This window comes from Sciurus carolinensis, chromosome 7 (genome assembly GCF_902686445.1).
Source record: "Sciurus carolinensis chromosome 7, mSciCar1.2, whole genome shotgun sequence".
NCBI lineage: Eukaryota > Metazoa > Chordata > Mammalia > Rodentia > Sciuridae > Sciurus > Sciurus carolinensis.
In genome coordinates, this window is record NC_062219.1 from 28,726,868 (window position 1) to 28,747,937 (window position 21,070).

The following is a 21,070-nucleotide window of genomic DNA, read 5'->3' on the forward strand; positions in this document are numbered from 1 at the left end:
TATGGCCTCCATAGCCTCTATTTTCTGAGAAGACTCTATGACTTCAGTAGACTCTTTGAACAAAGTAGCTTCTAGGACTGAAATAATCTATGTCCTCAATAGTGACCATAACCTGTGTAGCCTCTATAACTGATTAGGTTATATGACCTAAGTATCATTTATAGACTGAGATTATGATCTCTGTGCCCTCTATGACCTAATAGCCTCTATGAACTTTGTAGCATATATGGCCAACACAACCACTATGACCTGAATAACTTCTTTAACACTTTGAGTCTTTATGACCTGATTAACCCCTGTGGACTACATATCCTATATGACATGAATAGCCTCTATAAGATGCATAGGCTTTATTACTAGAGTAGACTCTATGACAAGAATAGCTTCTATAACTTAGTAAACTTTAGATCTTTTGTAGCCTCTAGGGTTTGCATAGCCTCTGTGACCAAGTAGCCTCTATGATCTGTTACCTCAGAATACTTTATTTCCTCTAGGACCTACATGTGCTCTTCTGAGTAGTCAAAGTGATCTTAATATTCCCTATGACTTGTGTAGCCTCTGTGGTCCAAGCCACTGATATGACTTGACTAGCCTTTTGACCTGCATAGAATTTATGTCTTTACTAACCTTTACTGCCTGCATACCTTCAATGACCTGAGTAGTCTCTATAAACTGAATAGCCTCTGTGACCTACAAAACCTTTTAATTCTGAGAAGCCTCTATGGCCTGCTCAAAATCTAAAGCCAACATAACCTTTATGACCTAAATGAGTAGACTAAATGATCTGAATAGTTTCTATGACCTGCTGAGACTCTATGGCCTGCCTATTCTCTATGTACTGAGTAGTCTTTAAGACCTCCACAGTCTCTTTTACCAAGGAAGCTTCCATGACCTCCCTATACTAGGGCATGCATAGCCTCTAATTCCTAATTAGGTATTATGGCCAGAGTAGTCTCTATGCCCTGAGTACCATACATGACCTGCATTGCCTGTATGCCCAGTGTATCCTCTATGACCTATGTAGTCTCTGTGACCTGCATAGCCTCTATAGTCTGAGTAGTGTAAATGAACTTTTATAGATATGACTCTATTCCTTTTGTAGCCTCTATGGCCTGAGTAGCCTCAATGACCTGCATAGACTCTTTCCCCTGAGTATCTTCCATGACATGAATAGCCTCTATGATCTTCATAGTCTATATGACCTGCATAACCTCTGTGTAATCAATGATCATAATGTTCTTAGTAACTACTATGACATATGGAGTATCTATGGCCTGAGAAGACTCAATCAATAGCATAGGCTATATGGCCTGTTTAGTCTATATTACCCTCTCTTTGCTGAACAGCTTCTATGGCCTGAGTAGTCTAAATGAACTGATAAGCCCTTACAGCATGTGCAGCCTCTGTAGCTTTCTGACCACAGTGACCTCTGTGAACTGAGTAGCCTCTAAGAGTTGCTTTACCTCTCTGTTATGACTTGCCTAAATGATCTTATTAACACTATGACTTGTAAGGTCTGAGTAGCCTATAAGGCCTCAGTAACCACTGTGACCTTCCTAGGTCTGAATAGCTGCTATGACTTGCATAGTATCTATGACCTGATTAGCCTCTAATGTATATCATCTATGACTTGAGTAGTGTCTATGATCTGAGTAGGTCCTATTACCTGTATAACCTCTATGAAGTTATGCAGCTTCAATACCCTGTATAGACTCTGTGTCCTGCATGACTGTTATGGCCTGACTCGCCTAAGTGAACTGAATACCTTCTATGACCTTCATTGACTCTGCCATCTGATAAACCTTCGTGGCCCAAGTAGCCTAAATAATCTTAGTAGTGTTGGAAATACTGAGGTGCCACAATAATTAAAGCACAAGCTTGAAAATGGGTGGGCAAGGTAAACTTTCACTCCTACCAGAAGGGAGTGCCTCCAGGCTAGCAAACACACCTGGGAGGGCAGTTTGTCTGCTCGTATGTCTAACCTCATGCAGTGCTGTTGCCTTTCACTCAGATGGAGGAGTAAGTGTTACAATCTATGTAATTGGCTAATGTTAAAATTGGAGCAGGAAAAGGGAAGGGCTATAATTAAAATGGCTACAATTGTAAACAATTAAGGCTATAATCTGAAAGGGGACCACCAGACCCTTTTTTCACAGTAGAACATATGGAATGCATAAATTCTGTTACCCATGTAACCGCTATGCTGTGCATATCCTCTATAGTCTGAGTATCCTCTGTAGCCTGCATAGCCTCTAAGAGCTGAATAGTTTAAAAGACCTTGTGAGCCCCTAGAACCTGTGTGACCTCTATGATCTGAATACCCTCTATATTCTGAGTAGTGTAAATGACCTTATTATTCTCAATGACCTGTGTAACCTCTATAACTTGAGCAGTTTAAATAAACATAGTAGCCTCTATGACCTGTGTAACCTCTGTGGCCTGATTAGACTTAATGGCCTGCATAATCTCTATGACCTGCACAGTATCTACCTGAGTAGCCTACATGTTCTGAAGCTGCTATGACCTCAGTAGGCACTAGGGCCTTCTTACCCTCTATGTCATTTATAGTCTCTATTGCCTTTGCACCCTCTATGACTTGATTCAACACCATGATCTAAGTGGACTTTATTATCTATATATGTTCTATGACCTAAAAATTCTCTGGGATCTCTGTGTCCTGAGTAATTTCTTTGTCCTGTGTAACCTATATGACCCTTTTAGCCTATATGATGTCATTAGCTTTTATCATAACTTCTATGACCCATGTAGCCTCTGTGACACAAGTACAGTGTATGTCCAAATTAGCATCAATTACCTGCATAACTTTTATGATGAGTTGCCTTTATGGCCTTCATAATGAAATAACCTTGGTAGCCTCTATGTCCTTTGTAGCATTTATGGCCTGAGAATCTTCAATGGCCTGTGTAGACTCTAGGGCTGGAGTACCCTCTATGGTCTGAGTAGCATTTATATATAAGATGATCTCTGGAACCTGCATAGTCTCTTTGACTTTCATAAACTCTATAACCTAGTACCTCTGTGACCCACAAAGCCTATGATCTTAGTAGCCTGAACCTCCTGCATAGCATAGCTTCTATGTCCTATGTAGTATGAGTAGCATAATTGAACAGGTTAGCCAATATGGTCTTAGTAACCTCTATATTCTGCTTTGCCTCCATGTTCAGAGTAGACTGTAAGATCTACATTGCCTCTGTGAGCTGCGTATACCCTATGACCTACATGGCAACTACTGCCACAGAAGCCTCTATTGCCTCTGTACCCTCTATGACCTGAATAGCTTCTAAGACTGAGTAGCCTTATGAACAATGGAAACTTTATGATATGTGTAGCATTTATGACCTGTGTAGCCTTTATGACCTGGTTGTCACTATGACCATTATGAGTAGCCATTATGACCTGGGTAAACTCTTTGACTGTGTAGGCTCTACGGCCTGTGTAGCTTGTTACTGAAATCTTGGTCTTTGTTCCCAATGACAGTTCAATAACAAGGACAGAGTTTTGAGAAAAAGGAGAAATAAAGTTTGTTGCTGTAGTAACAAAGGAGAAACACAGTATTGCCTCCTTTCCCAAAGGCTATGATTCTGCCTATCAGGGAGAGCAGGGAGTTTTTAAAGGAGCTATTCATTCAAAGCCTACAGTCTAGGTTTTCTTTGTAGGGGAATTGTAACTCACTAGTTTGGGGGATAGTCATTCCTTGGATCTTCTGGTACCATCCGTGGAGTCTGAATTACTTGGTTCCTCTGGTAGGTATGTGCTCATATACAGATAATTTGGTGTAGGATGGGAAAAAAGAAAATCTTGTTCCATGTCTTCATTTTAGAAAGGGGGAGAGAGAGTTGAGGAAAAGAAAAACATCCATATTAAAATAAGCCTCAGTGGCAGAGTAATAAGGGCTATATTAATAATATGAGGTGGACCACTGTTAATGACCTAAGTAGCCTAAATAACTTGAGTAGTCTGTTTGATTGACTGACATTCTGTGACTTGAGTAATCTCTATGATCTGAATAGAGTAAATGACCTTAGTGACCCCTATGACCTGCTTAACCTCTACGGTCTGAATATACTCTGTAGCCTAAATAGCCACTATTGCTTAAACAGTCTCCATGACAAGGGCAGTCTCTAAGACCTAGGTAGCATTTATGACCTTGTAGACTTTTGGCCTGAGTAGTATAAATGACATTAGTAGCCTGATAATAGGTGTAGTCTCTATAGCCTGATCAACTATTTAGAGCTGAGTATCTTCCATGACCTATATAGCCTCTATAACCCAATAGCCTCTATGACCTGAAGTCTCTATTGCCTGCATACCTTATGATTCAAGTACCCTGTGTGACCAGCATAACCTCTATGACCTATATAGCCTCTGTGACCTGAGAAACCTAAATTACCCTAAGCAATTTTTATAATCTTTATGGGGAATATGACCTTCATAGCCTCTATAACCTTTGTTGACATTAATAGCCACTCTCAGTTGTGTAAAGTGTGTATCCTTTGTTACCTGTTCAACCTTTTTAAACTGCATAGAGTTCATAACTTAAGTATTCTAAATTACCTGCCTAAACTCCTTGTTCTTAGTAATCTAAATGACCTTAGTAGTACCTATGACCCTAAGTAGTCACTATGCCCTTGACTACTTCTGTCCTCAGAAGCCTCTATGACCTGAATAGCCTCTATTACCTCAGTAATATCTATGGCTTGCATTTTCTCTGTGATCTCTGGAGCCTATACGGTCTGAGTAGTCTCAATGGCCTCTATGTCTATATGGCCTACAGAGCCTTTATGGAATGAGTATTCTAAATGACCTCAGTAGGCTTTCAGACCTTTGTATCCTCTATGACATCAGTTACCTCTATGAAATGCATTGCTTCTATGATCTGAGTAGCCTAAGTAACCATAGTAGCCCCCATAACCTATATATAGCCTCTATGACCTTCTTAGACAATATGGCTTGAGTATACTCTATAGCCTTTAGAACCTCTATTGGCTGAATAAACTTTATAACCTGCATCTTTGGCATGGGTAACCTCCAGGCCAAAGATGCCTCTATGAAATGTATATTCTCTATAATTGTGTAGCTTCTATCAACTTAGTAGAATCTATGTCCTACACAGCTTTGTGACACAGAAGTCTCTCTGAAAAGCAGCTTAGTTTTTATGACCTAAGTATTCTTTATGGACTTTGTAGCAAAATGACTATAGTAGTTCCCATGTCCTGAATAGTATCTGTGGATTGTGTGGTCTTTACTTTCTGCTTACCCTCTATTACCTGAATAGACTGTAAACTCAGTAGCTTCTATGACCAGTGGAGCCTGTATGACTTTGAACCTTTTAAACCTGCATAATCTCTCTGGCCTGAATTAGCCACCATGTCCTGCATAGCTACTATGACCTGTCTTACCTTTATAGCCTGAGCAGCCTTAATAATCTGTGTAGTCTCTATGATCTCAGTAGCTAGTATGGTGTGTGTATGACCTCTGTAACCTTCATAACCTGTGTAGCCTATATGACCTTAGAAATTTCTAATGACCCAGGTAATCTCTATGATCTGCATAGCTTCTTTGACCTGTCTAGCCTTTGTGTCTGTGTGACCTGTATGTGTAACCTCTACTGCCTAAGTAGTATACATGACCTTAGTAACCTCTATAACCTATAAAGCCTCTATGGCCTGAGTATCCTCTATGTCCTGCTCAACCTGTAAAATCTGTACAGCTTTCAGAGTCTGAGTAGCATAAATAACCCAAGTAGCCTCTATGACCTGTGCAACCTTTATACACTGAGCAGCTTCAATTACCTCAGTAGCTTCCATGGGCGTTAGTAGACATTATGGCCTTTATAGCCTCTATGACCTGAGTAACCTAAATGTCCTTGGTAACCCTTATAATCTTAGTAGCCTCTATGACCAATTTAGTTTCTATGACCTGTGCATCTTCAATGAGCTAAATAGTCTCTATGATATGAGTAGCCCCAAAAGCTTGGGTAGCATCTATAGCATGATTAGATGCTATGAATTACACAGTCTTTATCACCATATAACATTGACCTGAACTGCCTCTATGACCTGTGTCACCTCTATAAACTATGTAGCATCTATGGCCTGTGTAGACTCTATGACCAGTATAGACTGCATAGTCTGTGTAGTCTTTATGACCCGCATAAGATCTATGGCTTTTATGTTTCCATGAATTGTGTTACAGCCAATATGATATGCATCATTTTCAATACCTGATTAGTCTAAAGAACTTCTATAGTAATATACCCCTAGGAGTTATGATCTGTGTGGCCTCTATGATCTGTATAGACTCTATAAATTGCATAGCCACTGTGTCCTCAGTGGACTTTAAGACTTAAGGAGCCACTGTTTTCTATGAAGTTTGAATTACCCAAGTATCCTCTATGATACATAGTGTTTTTGACCTGGGTATCCCTTATGATCTATTATCTATGACATTAATAGCTTCTATTTTCTGCAAACCATCTATGACTTGTGTAGAAGTTTGACCTGAGTAACCTAAATGACCTTAACACCCCCTATGACCTACACAGCCTCTTTGGCCTGAGTAACCTCTATGAACTCAGTATCCTGTAGGAACTAAGTATCCTTTATAACCAGCATAATGTCTCTGAAATGTGTACCTACAATGACCTGCATGGCTCCTATGACCTCATAGCATCTGTGGCATAAGAAGTGTCTATGACTTATATAACCTTTATGGCCCGAGTAGCCTAAATTAACTGAAAAGCCTCTAACACCTAATAGCTAATAAGACCCATGTAGATTATATGACTGAGTATCCTCAATGACCTGCATAATCTGAATGGCCTATATGTTCTGCATATCCTTTATAGCCTGAAAATACTCTATGACTTGCAAAACTCTATAATCTCTCTGACCACTATGAATTGCACAGCCTCTATAACCAAGTAGACACTGGCCTATCTAGACACCATGGCCACTGTAACCTTTATGGACTGGGTATCTCCTAAATTAATTTATCCTTGTGACCTGTGTAACTTATGTGATCTTTGTAGTCTCTTTGACTATTGTTATGGTCTAAATATTAGGTGTTCCCCACAACTCACGTATGAGAAAATGCAAGAATATTTAGAGGTGAAATGATGGGGTTATAAGTCTTAACCCAATCTGTGAATTAATCCCCAGGGATTAACTGAGTGGTAATTGCATGGTGGTAGGGTGTGACTGGAGGAGGTGGGTCATTGGGCTATATATCTGGTGAGTTAAGCTTAGTCTTGCTTCTTGATGTGATGTCCTGAGCCTCTTCCCTCCACCACACTCTTCAGTCATGATGTTCAGCCTCACCAAGCCCTGAGGAATGAAGCCTTCTGTCTGTGAACTGAGATTTCTGAAACTATGAACCCCCCAAATAAAATTTTCCTCCTCTTATTGTGCTTGTCAGACTTTTTAGTTATAGTAGGAGAAAAATTGACTAAAATAACTGTATAGCCTCTGTGTCCTGACTATCCTCTAAGACCTATGTACTCTTCTGACCTACCCATTTAGTAGTCTAAATGACCTTAAGTAATCCCTATAAAATTTGTAGCCTCAATGGCCTGAGTAACCTCTATGACCTGAGTAGCTTCTATTATCATCCTATTAGAGCCTTTCTGCTCTGTAACCTTTTGGAACTCAGTGTTCTCTATTATTAGAATAACCTCTATGACCTGCATAGTCTTGATGACCTTAGTAGCCTCTATGACAATCTAACCATTATGACCTGTGCAGCCTCTATGACCTGAGCAGCTTTTAGGACCTGAGTTCCCCAAATAAACTGAATATCCTCTATGACTTGTGCAGCTTTTATGTCAGAATAACCTCTGGGACTTGCATAATCTGAATGATGTGCCCTGTGAAAACTCAATGATCTGCATAACTTCTATGGCTGGATTGGCCTCTGTGGCCTGAGTAGTCTCTATGACCTGGGTAGCCTGTACAGCAGGAATTCCCTAAATGACCCCACCACTTATATGTATTTGGTAGCCATTAAGATCTTTGTAGCCCCTAAGGACTGAATTGATTCAAAGAAATGTCTAACCTCTATTACTCTCATAGACCTAGGTGGGAAGCCACACACAATCTGTAGGAGAACCAAGCTTGGTTGGACTGTTAGGGAAATCTGGCTTCAGGAACATTGTGGAATTTTGAAAATTGTGGAAAATTGAGGTTTCTTGAAGCTTGTGGCTACCCTGTGTTGGATCACCACTGAAGTTTGAATGCAGGCCCTGGATGTGGGAATAATCCAGTAGATACAAATGGCTTGCTTAATTCTACCCTTTATCCTGTTTTTCACAGAAGCAGCTCCTACCAGCCTACTTTTGGTCTGTAGCACTATAAATAAATAAAACGTGGGCTCCTTCATTTGTTAGAGTCAGTCCCTTATGGACAGCTCAATCAGTCATGCCCCTGCTTCAAAGATAATTCTGTCTTTTGTCATTATTTATGATAAATAAATTTTATTAGCCTTTTAATTCCAAGCCAGCCCATCCCTCCTACAGGAACCCTTTCCCTTGCCCATGTGGGATGTTCAGTGAGAGACCTATGATTTGTGTAGCATCTATGACATGCAAACCATCTAATCCTGTGTATCCTCTATGTTCTGAGTATCTACAAATGCCTGCATAGTCTTTATGTTCCTGTATCCTCTATGACTTGCATACCCTCTATAGGATGAATAGCTTTTGTGTCCTTTGCAGGCTTTAAGAACTGTATACCATCAGTCACAAAATAATGTTTTCCTCTTCTCATTGTGCTTGTCAGGACTTCTGGTCACAGCAGTAAGAGTTTACTACAACATAAATTGGTGCTGAGAGATGGGGTTATTTTTATGACTAATCTGATCATGCAGCTTAGAAAATTTTGAGGTTTTTTAAAATTTGTGGTAGAAATTTTGGAAGTTTAGCAATACAAGGTGGAAAAGTTTATTATGTTGCAAGTGGAACTTAATAAGAAATTCAGAGGGAATCAGAAGACAAGAATGTCCAGGGGGACTGTGGACAATCAGGATTTTTTCAAAAGTTTTCAAAGGAGAAAGAGAATTCTATTGGAACTTGCACTAGAAGCCATTCATGTTACATTCTGCCTAAGAAGTTGTCTATGTTTTGCCCATGTCCTGAGTCTTTCTGTGAGGCTAGATTTAAAGGTGATGCACTTCTTATTCTGGTGAAATAACTTTCTAGGCAGTATAGTATTTAGGTGGTGGCATGGATATTTTCTGGTAGTTTTTAGCCACATTTATTGTGAAAATCAGAAGCAGAAAGCAAAGCAGAAAGGTTTGAAAAACTGTTTGACCAGAACCTGTAATTAAATTGGGACTAAGGAATGTGTGTGGTTGTTAAAGACATTGCAGCCTCTAAATCAATGCTGAAGATCTTGCTCAGAGACCATAGGAAAGATGTCTTGAGGATATCTCAGAAATGTGCAAGATCACACCCATCTTATGGGTTTAAGATCAGTGGAGAGACCCTGATTGTGCTGAGGGCATAGAAAGATGTTTCACTATGTCCAGTCACACAGGTACTCAGAGATAGCTACAGTTGTGATTCCAGAGGCTTGGCAAATGCTTGAGGTGGCACAAACCCTTGGCAGCAACCACATGGTGCTGGTTCTGCAGGAATGGAGGATTCTGGAGTTAGGAGGTTGCAGAGGATTCTAAGGTTTCAAAGGAAGGTAGGGAGGCCAGGCAAAATTCAGCAGGGTTGAAGTCACTGTAAGCTGCCCCTGAAAGGGCATGAAGATTTGAGTAGGAAGTCAAGGTTACAGTGGAGATCCCCAAGATGAAGAAATGCCAATAAGGGAACATCTGCCAAGAAGAGCTTCAGGAATCAAGTGGAGATAAGCCAAGAGAGGGGCTGTGGGAGATGCAACCAGCAAAGCCACAGGTGCAATGTTTGGAGAATATACATGATGTCATTTGCCACAGATAATGAATGTGGAGCTACAGGGTTCATTTTTTGAGCTGGATTTTGGTCTTGCATGGGTCCCATCCCATCTTTCTATGTCCCCATTTCTTCACATGGAAATGTATACTCTCTGCCTTTATGTATTGGATAGATGTAATTGAATTTTACAGGGGGATTCATGCTGAGAGTTTGCCTTGAGTCTTAGAGGGGACTTTGGACTTGGAAATGGCAGTGAAAGAATTGTAACATTATGGGGGCTTTGAAATGGATTAAATGTATTTTGCATTTTGAAATGGGCATGAGTTTTTGGGAGCTAGGGTGCAATGTTATGTTTTAAATATTGAGTCCCACAAAAGGTCATATGTGAGATAATGTGAGAATGTTCATAGGTAAAAAACTTAAATTACGAGAATTATAATCTAATGGATGGATTCATCCCTTGATAGAACAACTCAGATTGTTTAGGTTCCTCAGGTCATAAAGGCTACATATGTCATATAGGCTCTGCAATTCTTACAAGCTACTCAGGTCATAGATGCTACTCAGTTCATAGAAACTATGGAAGCTGTTCGGGCTGCACTGGTCATATAGTTTTCTCTGGACATGGAGGCTAAGCAGGTGATAGAGGCCACTGAAAATAGTGAGGCTCCTGAAGTTATTTAGGGTACTCAGGTCATAAAGGCTACACAGGCCACAGAAACTTTTGCCAGTTTTAAAAATTATTCAGGCCATATAAGCTAGGCAGATCATAAGGGACACCCAGGTCATAGAATACCACACTGGTGTTGTGGTTTAGATATAGTGTGTTCCCCAAAAACTCATGCATGAGAAAATATTAAAGGGTTTAGAGGTGAAATAATTGGATATGAGAATCTTAATCTAATTAGTGTATTAATTCTGTGATAGGGATTATCTGAGTGGTAATTGTAGGGCATGACTAGAGGAGCTGGGTCATACTTTATCCCAGGTGAGATGAACAAGTTCTCTCTCTCTCTTCCTCTGTCTGTCTTTCTATCTCTGGATGCCATGATCCCCATAGCTTTCCTCACCAAACACCTTTACCATGATTTTCTGTCTCATTTTAGACCTGAGAAATGGAGTCAGGCATCTATGGAATGAGACCTCTGAGACTATAAATCCCAAATAAGTTTTTTTCTCTTCTTGTTTTTATCATGTATTATGGTCACAGAACCCAAAATCCTGACTGAAATAACCTCTTTGGTCTGAGTAGGTTTTATGACCTGCATAATATCTGTGATCTGCATACCTTCCATGACCTGTGTAGTTTCACTGACCTATGGTAGCCTCTAGGATATTGCCCTGTTAGCAAGGCAATAAAGTTTCTTTTTCTTTTTCTTTTTCAAAACCATGTCCTTATTATTGGATTGACATTGGGGACAAGTTTCTAGATTTCAGAAAAAAATTTATAACTTATTTACATCCTTAGTTTTGTCATTTTTAAAAACCTCAGACCTTAGGTCAAAAATATTACATTATGATACAAAATACTTTCTCTTTAGAAAGCATTTCTTCTCTTTAATTTTTACTAAGGGAGCATATTTGCATACTTATAACATTCTTATATCTCTCCTTTTCAGTTGTTGGCCTCCTATTTAAAATTTACATTCTGAATTAAATTTTATGAAATTATTGAATTTAGAAAAATTACTCTTTTACTCAATGAATTAAAGTACTTTATTATTTACAATACTTTAATTGAAAAATGAAGCCTACTTTTATACTTTCTACAAGTGAAACAACACATGAAAATAAATTCTCATAGTCATTTTGTTTTTTGTGAGGACTCAGAAACAAAACAATATTAAACTGTTTTTATATTTACCAACTCTTTATAAAAATACATTTAGTAGATCCCCAAATATGCTGCCTTATAGAAAATAAGATGCCAAGAGTACTTGGATTTGTATTTAGCAGTTGATATTTAAATATTTTAACTTTGAAAATTAACCAGATGTTTCCTTAACAAATGCATTTATAAATGTTTATTCTATTTTGTTAAATCTAATTCATACATTTTTAACTTGTTACCCAGGAAATTCAAGATTTCAGACAAACCTACTTATCATTTGCTTGCTGAAGATATTCTCCAAGAAATAGATATTGCACTTTAACCATTTTATAGAAACCAACATTATATTGATTGTTTGACCACCTAGAGAAATGAGTAGGTAAGTAAGTTTAAAGACTTACTTATTTTTATCTAGTTAATCAATTTTAGTCATGTGAACTGAAAGTCATTTGGAGTCATTTTGTTATAAATGTATGAGTGCTCATTTATCTATATGCCAATTTTGGCACCATATACATAATATATAGACAAAAACCCATATGTAGATGCATCATAAAACAGACAGGTATACACACATATACACAAAACTGATAGAAAACAAAGATTTTATAGCTTTTTTCCCAGGTATTATATTCCCACAGGTAGAAAGCAAAATAGCTTTAGCTGTTCATTACACAGACTGTCATATTTAACTCTTGAGAAATTAAAAGAAAACTTGTCACAGATTTTTATAATATGACTCAGACGTGGGTATGGCCTGTGCAGTAAGAGACATTAGTAGAATCTACCAGCCATAGGGAAGACTGAACTCAAAGGTTCAGGACCATTTATTACTCAAGGTAGAAAATTCACTCTCATTATCACCATTGTTTATTCTCCTTCCTAAGGTCTCTTCAAAAGAGATCTCCTTCCTTTTCCAGTGTATTTAAGAGTCAACCCTTGAATAATTGAACTCTGAATACAGCAGAAAAAAATATTTGGGCAAGAAACTTCAATAAGACAAAACAAGAATAATTGGTACAGGAACAAATCTGAATTAAAAAAAATACCCTTGAACTCAGAAGACAGAGGCTATGAAAAAAATGACACAGTCTTAATTATTCTAGTAAAGTACACATGGAACATCTTTGACAGACCAGATTGCACAATTGGATCAGATTAGTTTCAGATCAGATATTAAAAGAATCTGGGAGCCCATGAAGTCCTCAGAAAACGGTTAGCAAGGAAAATAAAACATGTACATGAAATCCTTTAATTTTCCCTTACTGTGCTTATCTAGAGAGAAGAAAAAAAAAAAAAAAGAGAATTAGTTTATTCCCTAATATTCCTAGGCCTGGTGCAGTTGCCTTTCCAGATTTTCTTTCTCTTTGTTTCTTCCACTTTTTTTTTTTTTAAGCACTTAGGGTGGAACTTACTAAAAGAACAGAATTACAGAGTATAAGAAAAGAGAAATATCTTTTGAATGTTTTAGTCAACTTTTACACTGCTGTGACTAAAGGACCCAACCAGAACATCTGTAAAGGAGAATAGGTTTATTTGGGGGGCTCATGCTTTCAGATGTCTCAATCCATAGACAGCAGACTCCATTCCTTGGGGCTCAAGGGGAGATAGGACATCATGGCAGAAGAGTGTGGTGGAAGGTAGCAGCTCACATGGTGATTAAGAAACAGAGAGAGGTCTTCACTTGCCAGATACAAATACATACCTCAAAGCCATGCCCCAATTCCCACCTCCTCTAGCTGCATTCTACCACTTCAATTACCACTCAGTTAATCCCTATCAGGGATTAATTCACTGATTGGATTAAGACTCTTAAAACCCAAACACTTCTCCTCTGAACCTTCTTGCATTGTCTTACACATGAGCTTTTGGGGGATACCTCACATAACAATGACCCACAGCAACTTGGATTTAAAATTGACGCCCATTTTCCTCTGCTTTTGAATATATTTTGCCAGTGGTTGATGTAGCTTCCATTTCATATGGATATCAGGCAGGCAACTAAAAATAAGGGAATATACCATTTTGAGCATGAGAGTCATAAACCACATACATAGCACAATTTTGACCATTTTCCCTCCATTTTTGTAAAATAAGTCCATCTGTAAGATATTGTAACAATTTATGTTTCCCTCCAGAGGCCATTTTCTCCATTCCCCAGCTGGTAATCAGGCCAGGCTCAGGTGCAGAAAAAAGCCTAAAATTTCTTTCATAAGGTTAGGGGAGGTCAAATTTAGCACATTTGATACAATCCAGAGAAGTGGAAACCTGGCATCCAACCTTTGAGGCAGAGAGGAAAGATTAGGGGTGTCTTTCAATATTCCTTGTCTCCTATGAACCAGAGCATCCTCTGGTTTTCCCCATGCGTTCTAGCAGGCAGGCCATGCAGAAGTAGCAGGCCTTCATAGTGGCAGTTTTCTCTCCCATATGCAACAATAAAGAGAGACAGAGGCCTCTTGGGGTCTCTGCACTTACCAGAATGACCATATCTGAAGATCCTTCTGACGAACTGGATAATTTCCTAACTGAAATAATTTAGACATGTTTATTTCTGGGGTGTTTTGAGACCTCTACCAGTTTAAAAAAAAAAAAAAAACCCTTTTGGAGGGAGAAATGGGCCTCACTCAGAGTGGAAGATAGTAACTTCTTGGTAATTATTTTAAGGGAGAACATTTTCCAGCTGGTTGTGAATATAGGATTTGTCTTCAACCTTTCCTTTTAATGTGTGAGCCCTCAGAGTCATAGGACTGGGTCCTCTTGTTATGTTCCTCAATTTGAACAAGGAGGAAAGCCTGAGAGTGTTCTGGGTGATATCGTCAATTGAGTAGACAATAAGACTCCCTGAACTGGGAGAGATAAATGGAAGTCTATTGCAATTAAATGACATTGAACTTCTTGGCTTCTTGTATGTGAAGAAAAGGTATCTTCTGAATGTCTAAAAACAGTCAATTTTGAAGTTAGAGGAGCTCTATCTTGGTAAGTTCAAACAGTGGGTTCATGTCTAAGAGGTGGAAATCAGGGACAGGCTTGGATTTTTAGACCCCATAAATGTTTGAAGGCCTGAAAGCTCCTGCAGACTTTATTCAGGCACTTTAGAGAGAACAGAGGGTGAGTTAAACATAGAGAGCGTGTGGGCATAGACTTTGCACCAGGGCATACATTGGCAGTAGGTATATTTTTAGAGAAGGTGAGAGACCTCTTGCCTCATGCTCTGGGGATTAATGGATCACTTCTTCCCAATCACCTCAGACTTAGACTTTGTCTCAAGATTCAAGGATTATCAGGTGAGGGTGTGCTCCATCATCAGGTTAAGTCAGTCAGAAAGAGAAATACAGATAGTGGTCAATATTTTGCACCTCTGAAGGCTCTCAGTTTAAACTGAGGACATGAGACATTCATGCAGCACTGGGGAGTTGTCCTGATATTTAGCCTTCAGTTTATGTCAAACTTCCCTCTGCTCCACTGTTGGGGCAGGTCCAAAATTACTTTAGTTAGGCTCCCTCGCCGAGACAACCAGCAATCTATGTTATGTTCCAAGATTGCGCAAAATGTTTATTGTGTAGCAGGGCTGGGAATCTGCTGTTATGGTTTGTCGAGGCTAGAAACACACTGATTCGGTGCGTATTCACATAGTAACAAACATTAACTTTTGAGCATGTGCCACCCATCCTTATATAATTTGTTGACTGTGAGCCTTCTTTGAACTCTACATATAAGGGCCTATGAAAATGGCTTGGGGCTGGCTAATGGCTATGGTCCTGTTTTATTCAGTTTTTTTTTTTTTTTTTTCTCTGCTGTGACTAAAAGACCAGACCAGAACAATTGTAGAGGAGGAACAATTATAGAGGAGGAGACTGTATTTGAAGGCTCACAGTTTCAGAGGTCTCAGTTCATAGAAAGCTGACTCCATTCCTTGGGGCTTAAGGTAAGGCAAAATATCATGGAAGAGTGCAGTAGAGGGAAGTGGCTCACATGATGATGAGAAAGCAGAGAGAGAGAGAGAGAGAGAGAGAGAGAGAGAGAGAGAGAGAGAGAGAGAGAGACTCTCTCACCAGATACAAGCTACACACCACAGAGGCATGCCCCTAATGACCCAACTCCTCCAGCCACTCCTTACCCACCTTCAGTTACCACTCAGTTAATCCCATCAGGGGATTAATTTACCAATTGGGTTAAGGTTCTTATAATCCAGTCATTTCTCCTTTAAACCTTCTTGCATTGTTCCACAAATGAGCTCTTGGGGAAAACATCATATCCAAACCATAACATTCCATCCTGACCCCCAAAAGCTCATGGCCATCTCAAAGTGAAAAATTATGTTTCTCCATTTCCAAGAGTCCCCATAGTCTCAACATTTCTGAGAGTGCCCAAAAGTTCAAGTCCAAAGTTTCCTAAGGCTCCGGGAAAGGTTGCCTCATGAGCTCCTGTAAAAATCAAAAGTGATTTACAAGTATCCAAGATGTAAAGGTACATAATATGTCTTTCCATTCATAAAAACAGTGGCATAGAAAAAAGGAATGGGCCAATAAGTCCTGTAGATCTGTGTCTGGCATCTGAAGCATATGGCATCATGATGTTCTCTCCAAAGGGTTTGTGTAGGTCTGCCCATATCCTTGTTGGTTGCAGCACAAGGGGTCTTTCTGTTGACTTATCTCTGGTCAATTCCTGTGGATTTCTTAGGATGATGTTCCATGTTATTGAAATTTATTAATCTTAGGGGTCTTCACTGCACCTTTATCTCCCTCCTCACAACTCCACACTTTGCCTTTTTAGGGGGTACCTGCAAGTACTCTGACCCTGCTGTGCTTTGTATTGCCTCCTAGGCTTTCCTTTGGAAGGCTCTGTGACCCCCTAACTTCATCATTCTGCATTCATGCAGAACCAGCACCATATAGTTGACACCAAGATCTACCACTATCTCAAGCAGGATTAAAGCCTTCAGGAATCATGGCTGCAGCAATCTCTGAGTGTCTGGGAACCTGGGCATAATGGAAAACTTTACTAGGTTCCCTTTAGCATGAAGGATACCCCACTGGTCTCTGCTCAAGAGAATTTTTACCTTAACTACATTGAGCTTGAGATTGATGTGGTCTTGCCACCTCCTGAGTTGCCCTCAAGCCATCTTTCTCATTGTCTCTGGACAGTCTTTATCATATCCTTAGTGGTGGTGATGTCTTTAACAACTGCAACTTCCTTAGCCCCAGATTTACTCCTGCTTTTCAAGTCCAAGTTTTTCAAATCTTTCTGTTCTGTTTTCTTTTCATGAACATCACAATAAACTTGACTCAAAGCAAAGCACTATCCATGCTTCAGTCTGAATGCTATGCTGCCTGGAAATTTTTTTTTTCTTTTTTTTTTTTTGCCAGAATAAGAAACCCATTGCCTTTAAGAGCAGCCTCTCAGAAAATCTCAGGACATGGGAAAAATGCAGTTATATTTTTAGTCAGAATATGACATGAATGGACTCTAGTCCAATTATTAATAGTCATCCTTTTCTTATAAATCCTCTTGACTCCTGTTGTCTTTACTGTCCACAATACAATTGATTTTCTGATCTTCTGAACTTCCAACAGAAATGGCCATTAAGCTCTGCTAGCTGTGGGAAGCCTTCCTTATTTAGCAGAATCAGACTAGGTTGAGTCATGGGACACAGATGTCTGACTTCTAGGAACTTCTGGGAAGCATGTGGTACTGCATGGGAGTGGTTCACTATCTCCTTCTGGAATATTGCCTCTAAGAGAAGGGCTCCCCTGACTCCACCCTATCCTGTCCATCAAAGAAGAAGTTTCTCCTGGTCTTGTCTCCTTTACCTGTGTCTCTATAAATAAAAGAGACTTGGACTACTCCATGTTGTTAGAGGCCAGAGCTGGTATGGCTGGACCCATAATGCCCCCTCTCATTTAAAAAGAGTATTGGCTCTTGGGTGTTTGTTGAGCAGATAAATTTATGGGTAATTGATTGATAAACAGCCAATATCATACTCCATGAGTTAACCCTTTTCTCATCCACGCGGGATGTGACTGAGAGACCCCCACATTTGGTACCTGAACGGGGACTGTATGAAAGGATTTTAGAAGAAAAAATAAATGTAAGGCGTTGGCTCCTTTCCCGTGGGAAGTGCGCACATGTGAATAAGTTTAGTAGTAGCAAAGGAAAGGGAATTTGTGACATTAAGCCTGGGGAATTCACTCTCTACAGAGAGAGAAATAAAATTTATTCAACTATAGTCAATACATAGCCAGAGTGAAAATTCGGTGGAAAGAACACAACCCCTACAGTTCTTGAAATGTAAATGGAGACCTGATCACTTCAAATATTGCAGATCCCATCAGGCAGGTATGCCTGTGTCTCTGACTGTATGAGATTGAGACCTAACTTGGCTGAGATAGGTGCAAAAACTTAGAATCCTGGAAAGAAAAGATCCTAATCAGGATTCACTATAGAGAAAGTTACTTAGCTAGACTGAAAACCATCTTAAAACAGAAGGGACACTGTGTACAAAGAGCTGATCTTGCTCAGTTCTTAGAGGTGATTCAGGAAATTTGTCCATGGTTTTCTGAGGAAGAATTGCTTGATTTGCATACTTGTGAAAAACTAGGCAGGAACTGTATGTAGGTTGTATCTCTGTTAACATGCCAAGAGTACAATTCAAAGTATAGAGAGAGTTTGGACTGTAATAGAAACTTGCCTGTATTCAGACCTAGATGTTGATTTATGGACTTTGGAAGATTTAATCATATGACTTAGAAATGCTATTAAGAGCTTTAAATTTAAGAGTCAGAAATATTCATCCTCAATTGGAGAATATGCTAAGTGAGATAAGCCAATATCAAAAAACCAAAGGATGAATGATGGCGCTGATAAACGGATGATGACACATAATGGGGGGTGGGAGGGGGGCAAGAATGGACGAAGGAGGGACTGTATAGAGGGAAAAGAGGGGTGGGGGAGTGGGGGGAAGGAAAAAATAACAGAATGAATCAAACATCATTACCCTATGTAATTGTATGATTACGCAAATGGTATGCTGTTACTCCATGTACGAACAGAAACAACATGTATCCCATTTGTTTACAATAAAAATAGATTAAAAAAAAAAAAAAGAAATATCCTCCAGGACCTCTTTGTCTTCTGGTGTCATATTAAAGTTTTTAGTAGTTAAGAAGTTCCCCATGGAAGAGCTACTGAAAGGTGGGGGCAAAATTTTATTCAGAAGACTGGAGAGCATTCAAAGTCAAAGGAGGATGAATTACCATGGAACCTTTGTAATTTGCATTTGAACTGTTCTTCTCCAGTGACTCACCTCGCCCCAACTGTAAGGAATTTGGAGACAACATGACAGAACTGCATGATTTTTGTGGGTTCATTTCTAGCCCCTCCCCCCTGCTCTCCTACATTTAAAAGCCTAACTCTTCTCAATTCTACAGCATGAGAAGAAAAGGAAAATTAAAATCTTAGCTACTCTCTTCTACTTCTTTACTCCCTGAAATTCCTGCTCAAACTAATAATTTTCCCTCAGCTCCTTGCAAGTCTCAGTGAAGGCTTACATTGAAATGTAAATGGAAGAAGCCTATAGGCTCACTAGGAGACCACTCTGAGACCCAAGGGGGAAAATTTTTTTTTCTGAAGTTAATAAAAGATGTTCTAATTGTGCTTTTTAAAGAATTAATCTTTTGCATTTTAAGAATGATTTTACAGGTGAATAACAATCATCAGGACAAAAGCGGGCAATCCAAAATATTTTGAAGTGTTTTTTTTATATATTAAATTCTTAGACAAATTAAATCAATGTTTAATGCATGTTTGTTCATTGCTGTGGAGCTTCACTTACAATAAATTTTAAAAATTTCCTTTTTTTGACTGATCTACAAATGAGTGCTCACATTTTAAAATTAAAATAAAAATAGATCCATTTAAGTTTCATTCATGTGAATTAATAAGGTTTAATTTATATTGGGTAAATAACTAAAAATAGAAAATGTTTCTTCATACTTATTAACTCACATTTTTTCAGGTAAAAAGACTTCTTAATTAATTCACAACTCCCACCAGAATTGGCCACTAAACTGCTAACAACAACCTAAAGCATTTCCAGCTTGTGATGCTACACATCTCAAAATTTCTCTTAACCAATTCCAAAAAAACTCCAAAAGCTTCTGCATCACGTGGTCAGGTTAGTCACAGCAAAACCCCACTCCTGGTACCAATTACTGTTTTAGTCAGGTTTTTTTCTGCTATGACTAAAAGATTTGACCAGAACAATTGTAGAAGAGGAAAAATTTTTTGGGGAGTTCATGGTTTCAGAGGTCTCAGTCCATAGTTGGCTGGCTCTATTTCTCAGGGCTTGATGTGAGGTTAAATATCATAGAAGAGTGTGGTGGAGAGAAGTGGCTCACATGATAATTAGGAAGCATAGTGAGAGACTTTCTTGCCAGATACAAAGTCATGCCCTCAATAACCCACCTCTTCAAGCCACATCCTACTCACCTTCAGTTACCACTCGGTTACTCCCATCAGGTGATAAATTCAATGATTAGTTCAAGGCTCTCGTATCCCAATCATTTCTCCTTTATTTGTTTCACACATGAACTTTTGGGGACACATCATCTTCAATCCATAACAGACTGCCTCTGAATGAAGAACAACATTACCACTGTGTCTTGCATTATCTTTCACTTGCTCCATCCTCAAAACTTGGTCCCTAGACCTGAGCCTTGCTAACAATAGGCATAGTCAGTAGGATTTGGCACAGGTTGGGAGATGCATCAACCCTGGTAGACAAGGAGGGGGGACTATGGCCCCCAAGTATCATGTGGCATTCATTCATCATGGTCCTATTGACATGGACTCTTGTGGAGAATTGGGACACAGTGAATGTGTCACCTATGGGTATAGAGGGACTTTGAAGACAGTGAGTTCATGCTTAAATCATAGTGTTGCCTGGGAATGCACAAGTGGGGAGAATATTTTTCACTGTTCTAAAAGCAAATCTGGACTAGACTCTGCAGGATGCCATGCATCTCTGTGCCCTCCCAAAGAAGCAAGAAGTCTTGGAGTAGCATATTTTTGCCTTGGAAGCTGAGTTATGTGAAACAGGCAGATCCCAACCTCCTAGGTGGAGGTGAAAGCTGAAGAAAAACCTGAATAGGAGCCCCAGTTGCAAGTCCACTCCATGGTGCAGCAGAAGATGAAACACGAAGAGCCTCAGGAAATCAAACAGTGTGGCAGCCATATGTTACATGACATGTTCAATAAACATGCATGCTTTCCATGTACATGATGTACTCATTTCTGTTATTAATGTAGAACTATATTTATTGTGT